The sequence below is a fragment of the Vulpes vulpes genome, chromosome 9 (assembly GCF_048418805.1).
Source record: "Vulpes vulpes isolate BD-2025 chromosome 9, VulVul3, whole genome shotgun sequence".
NCBI lineage: Eukaryota > Metazoa > Chordata > Mammalia > Carnivora > Canidae > Vulpes > Vulpes vulpes.
Genome location: NC_132788.1, coordinates 14924918 through 14930917, shown reverse-complemented (window position 1 = coordinate 14930917; position 6000 = coordinate 14924918). Strand labels below are relative to the sequence as shown.

The 6000-nt window shown below is 51.5% G+C and overlaps 1 protein-coding gene across 1 annotated transcript in view; it reads left to right on the top strand.

Moving 5' to 3' along the window:
• Positions 1–725: 725 nt before the first annotated feature.
• The window catches only part of LZTS1 (leucine zipper tumor suppressor 1), a 51883-nt gene continuing 46608 nt past the window's right edge, over positions 726–6000 (top strand). Inside the window, exon 1 of the mRNA XM_026006366.2 lies at positions 726–919. The gene's annotated coding sequence lies outside the window, so the exon portion shown is untranslated. The remainder of the gene's footprint in view (positions 920–6000) is intronic.

The following is a 6000-nucleotide window of genomic DNA, read 5'->3' as shown; positions in this document are numbered from 1 at the left end:
GCTCAGCAGTTAAGCGTCTGCCTTGGGCCCAGGGCGTGATCCTGGAGACCCGGGGTCGAGTCCCAACATCGGGCTCCCTGCCTATGTCTCTGCCTCGCTTTCTCCGTGTTTCTCATGAATGAGTAAATAAAATTTTAAAAAAGAAAAAGCACAAGAAATGTCTTGGGAGTGGGGGTGCCAGTGTTCCGGGCTCCAGCACGTGAGGCAATGCCCATCCCTAGGCTGCTGGTCCCGTCTTTCACCTGGAAATCCAGACCTAGGGGCTGCAGGGATGGGGTTGGGGAAAGCAAACTGGTGAGTAAGAAGATGGGGCGGGGAGCAGGGGGGATGAAGGAAGAGAAGGATCCAGGGGAAAAGGAGAAAGCCAAGGGATGAACCTGGGAAACGCGAAGGAGGAAGGACGGAGCGCGCGTTCCTGGGAAGGCAGGGACAGGACCACGACGGGAAGAGTCGCAGGAGGGGGAGGGCCGGCGGGCAGGGAGAGAAGCTCAGGGCCGCCCGAGGTGGGAGCGGAGAGACGGGGCCCGGCGGCCGCCGACCCCAAGTGCGGGGCAGCCCCAGCTGTCAGCCGGGAACAAAGGCCGCCGAGCAGCAAGCGAGAGGCTGCGAGCCGCGCCCGGCCAATGAGCGGCGCCGGCGCTCGCCCCGCCCCGCCCCGCCCCGCCCCGCCCGCCCCGCCCCGCCCCGCCCGCCCCGCCCCGCCCCGCCCTCGGCTCCCGGACCCCGCGCGGAGGCCGGCGCGCCGGGAGCGGGCGGGCGGGCTGCGGACGCGCGCGGAGGCCGAAACTTTCTCCCGCCGCCCGGTCCGGCGAGCCGGCGCCGCGAGCCCGCAGCCCTGCGGAGACGGCCGGGACCTCACTGCAGCCCCCCGGCCCCCCCAGGAAGCGATGCCCGAGTCAGCCGGAGGCGCAGGGGGCAGGTAAGGTGCGCTGCACGCGGGTCCTCCTCCGCCGCGCCCCGGGCGCTCGGGCTCGGGGGCACCCGCGCTCCCCGCCGCGTCCCGGGCGTCCGGGCGTCCGTCGGTCTTTGTCTGTGTCGGCGTCCGTCTGGGTGTCTTTGTCTCTGCACGTAACTGTCAGGGTCTTTCTTTGCCCCCTTCGCCGGGGTGGGTGCTGCTGCTCGGGACCCAGCCTGGAGAAAGGGATGCTGCGCCCGTCCTCGCGGCTTTGTCTCCGTCTCCTGCACCCTGGCTGCATCTGCTTCCAGCCCCGAATCTGATCTTGCTGGACACGAAGTGTTGGGTGACACTGATGTCTGAGATGAGCAAAAGGGGAAGTGTGCGTGAGCCCAGAGGGTCCCTGGCCCCAGACGGAGGGTGTGACAGCTGGGGTCTGGACACTGCGCTTGGCCGTCTGAACCCTGGAGATGGGCCGTGTCCGTGCTCACGGGGTGGCAGGGACACTGGTGCAGTTAGAGGTTTGGGACGTCTCACTGAAGGAATGTGTCACGGGGGCTGAGTTGGATAGAGAGGGGCTCCTTGAACGTGGAAAGTGGCCCCCTGGAGTTGTGGGTCAACAAGGATCAGTCGTAGACTTGCCATTCAGCCAGATTAACACACACACACACAGCCCCACACCTACACACACACCACGTCCACTTCTTTCTCCCACCGGCCAAAGGCAGCCAGCCCCTGACTCCCTCCCCACCCCTACACACACACACACACACACACACACACACACACACACACTTCAACATGCTGAACTCCAGCTTTCAGAGCATAAAACTCAGCAGCAACAGGCATCAAAACACCACAGGCCAGGTGATCTTTCTCCTTCTGCTCGAAATGGAAAGGAGTGAACTCTGGAGCAAATGAATGCTCTGCTTGCCCACAAGAATGTCAGGCCTAGGAAAGTGCTTGGGACTTGTTAGCTTCAGAGCCCTTGGTTCCCTAAGAACAAAAAGAGTGCTTAGGGATCTGAGCATCTAGATTTCCTGGATCCCCCCCCCCTCTCCCATTCCATCCACACCCTCCTGCAACCATCAACCCTGGTCTTCAGTCTTAGGTGCTGGGCAGACTAGCATGGAGGGACTGAGTTCTGGAGAGCTCTTGGCAGGAGCTGTGCCAGATAAAGGGTCTCCTGCTCTGCTGGAAGTGCAGCCTAGTGGCAACCAGAGGAGCAGAGAAGTCTAGCCAGAGAGAGATGAGCTGTGTGTGTGCTTGGCAAGTCTTCCAGAACCAACGACCCTGAGAAGACTCTGTGGGTAGGGACTAGACAGTGCTTGTAACCTGAGCTTCCTCTAAGTCCAAACACAATTTTCTGTGGGTATACTGGGGAACATATAGGTGCTAAAGCATACACACACACACACACGAAAATGGGTATTAGAGACAGCTTTTACAGGTGGGAAGGGTGTTTGTGTTCAAGGGTGAGAAGAGCAGAGTGTGTGGGTGGAAATCTGTGGGCAGGGGCATACACACTAATCAGGTCTGGCATTTACACCTTATATTTATCCAGTGCCTTTCTTCTGAGGTGCTTTCTCCACATCACAGACGTTATCTCATTTGTTATCTCCTTTATCCTCACAATGTAACTACCAGGTTGGCATGAAGCATGGTTCATTCTCTGTGTTCTACCAGTGAAGAACGGGGGCCGGGCTTTCCCTAAGGTCCACAGCTAATAGGAGCAGAGTTAAGTTTAGCAAGTGGAAGTTCAAGTACGAGGTCTCAGCATCTGAGCAGATGGGTGTGTGGACATTCACTCTTCATGAAGTGAGAAAAAAAAAAAACAGGTGGAGAAAAAGGATAGTCTTTCAGGAGTGTGTATGTGTAAGCAAGAAGGAGGATGGGATGTTCGAGATGGTTGTTACTTAACATTTATGGCAGCCTCTGTGCACCTACCTCACAAAGTAAAACCTGCTTTAACAATTCAGCTTGTGCATTTGTGTGTCTGTCGAGGAGCCTCCTGTCTTGCCATGTGCATCCCAGTAGATGTGTGTTGAGGTGGCTGCCGTCTAAAGTGTGCCGCTGTGCAGTGTGTTGTCCGGGAGAGCCAATGCTTTGGGAGTGCATGAGGGAAAGATCCGCCGTGCAGTTTTGAGAAGCCACGTTTGTGCCTGTATGGGCAAGGAGGTAGATGGATTCCAACCATATAAAAATGGCTTCCTAATTCTAAAAAGTTATGTATATGCCTTTGCACTTATTCAACATTCACTTAATAAATATTCATTGGGTACCTACAAAATGCAAAGCTCTGGGCCAGGCGTAGCCTCATTAGACTATGAAGATGCATAAGGTAATGAGGGCAAACCTGTGGTTGATCAGCTTATAGACTGGTGTCATGGGTAATACTTAGCAACACCTAATACTGTTCACTAAGTACACTATGTGCCCAGTACTTGTTATTCATTATCTCATTTAATTCTCAGCGCAGCCCTGCAGGGTGTGTATGATTATTAGATGAGGAGAGTTAAATAATGTAGTTAGGGTAGAGGATGGAGGAGCAGGGGTTTGAACTCCACTCAGCTCAGCTCTGGCTCTTTCCATGTTCTTCTACTAACTTTGAAAAGAGAAATACACGTTTCCTCTCTGTCAAATATTCTTACCCTGTCTCTCTACCATCACCAAACAAGCTCCCACTTGCGCTTCTGGTCTTAACCATGAGAATCAACCCATCCAAGAAATCTTCCCCTCTTCTTTCCCTATGTCTGGGTTACATGCCTTTCTCTGAGTTCCTACCATCATTCCACACTATGCTGACATTTACCCACTGATCCTGAAGAGCCCAAATGGTTCTTAGAGGCAGAGATGATGTCATGAATGCCCAGCTCATAGTATACTATTTGGCTACTATGAGTAGGCCCTTAGTAAATGGTTGCTTAATAAAGCAATGGGAAGAAGAGATATCGGGGACTGTTGGCAAGGAACATTTTCCCAGCACAGATTCCTGCATGGCCTCTGGCTTTCCTGCCCCTGTTATTGGGTCATCTCTTTCAGGGCCTCTGCCTAGACAGGGTTCCTTCGTCTCAGTTCCTAACTCCAGTTTGGGAACACAAGGAAAACCTAGCTCCTACCCACCCTGCCAACCTAGGCACTCTATCTCGGGGTCAGTCAACCAATGGATATACACTAGTGGGAAGTGGTAGGTATGATCTAGAATTAAGGTTTTAAAAATTGTGCAGTTGGAACCCCAGGAAGGCACAGGTTCCAAGGCAGTGATGAGGTGTTTCTAGGGGTTTGCTAACAAAAAAGTAGCCAGCTGTCTGGGGGTTCTTTAGGCACTTTAAGTGGTAGTTCTTTGAGTTTCCTTTTGAATAGATCTTCATGCTGCTGCAGTCTGAAAATTGCTGATCTAAAATAGACACTTACGCTGTTGTTGGGAGTGTGAATTGCTACCATGATAGGGAGGCAATCTGGCCATGATTCCCCCAAGGTCACATGGTTACAGTTTGGTGACTCCCGTCTCGTGCCGTTTACACCACCCCATTATTTCTCATAGCAGGGTTGCCACGTGCCTTCTCAGGGGTTTGTGATTATTTTAGTTTCCCTAGAACTGTACATCACTATTTATTGAAGGTTTTCAAGGTGCCACAGAGATGGGGGATTTAAAAAAAATGGTTCAATAATGGCTTGAGACTAAAATTTGTGATGAGAATTGAGAAGAGGAACCAGCATATACATAAATCAATGACAAGTACATTGAAAATTGGATTGTACTAACTTTGAACACAGCAGCTGCTCAGCATGAGGGAGGGGAGCTCAAAGACACCAGGGAAGAAGTGGTCATGAACTAAACCTTGAAGTCAAACCTCAGGAAAGTATAAAAAGTAGACATAGCAGCAGCGAAGTCATAGTTCCAAGATGCAAGCTGAGACCTGAGGAAATGGAGCTTTTTCTTCCAAAGGGAACCCAGGTAGGAAATGTTTCCTCCTTCCATGTAGCTCAGCAAGGCACCCAGACCAGACAGAGCTGGGAAATGAAGGATGTGAAGTAACTCACCTCTAACAACTGCCTCCAGCAAAATGAGTGTGCAGATTGGCTCTGGATCCCCTTCTCCAAGGATTTAGAGAAGTGGGTGGAGATGTGTCAAAATCAGGCATGGTTGCGTTGGGCTTCGGGCTAGCTGCCGATTGGCAATGCTGCCTCTGTATCTGCAATCTCCATCCTGCTTCCTGCCAGACATCGACTTCCACCTGACAGTCTACCACCATCTCTAGGCTGCCTGTAATAATAATTTTAATAGCCTTTTTTATTTGTACAGGACTTTACATGTTAAAAAGGATATTATTATTGTTGCTGCTATTGTTGTTATTGTTAGTATCACTATCAACCCTGTGAGAAAGTATCTTCCACAATTTGGCATATGAGAAAACTGAAGGAACCTATTGGGGGTGAAGAGGTTCACCCCAGATTTTTTTTTTAACTTTCTTTTTTTTCTTTTTTTTATGATAGTCACACACAGAGAGAGAGGCAGAGACATAGGCAGAGGGAGAAGCAGGCTCCATGCACCGGGAGCCCGACGTGGGATTCGATCTCGGGTCTCCAGGATCGCGCCCTGGGCCAAAGGCAGGCGCTAGACCGCTGCGCCACCCAGGGATCCCTCACCCCAGATTTTTAGTGGAATGCTGGGATTTGAACCCAGCTGTCCTGACTCCCAATTCATTGCTATTATCACCCAATTGGCAGGCCTCATTAATTAGCAAATAGAATATGAGCGTGTGTATGTGTTAGCTAAAAGCTAAAATTAATTGTTCTAATCAATCCAGTAGACTGGTGATTTTTCTTGCTAAGTGATAGGCCAAATTGGTGTCTAAATAGATGTGATATGGGTTTTGTCCAGTACCTGGAACAAAGGCAGTAAAAAGTTGCCCTATCCAGATCACCCATAGATTAGCTTCCATGTCAGTTAATCACTGTGGGAGAGGATAAATGCCTTCAGAATGACAGCCAGCAGACACACACACACACACACACACACACACGTGCACACCCGAATTCATCCATTCATCTCTTTCACTGAGGCATGCTCTCCTCTGATATCCACACTCGCAGTCATATCC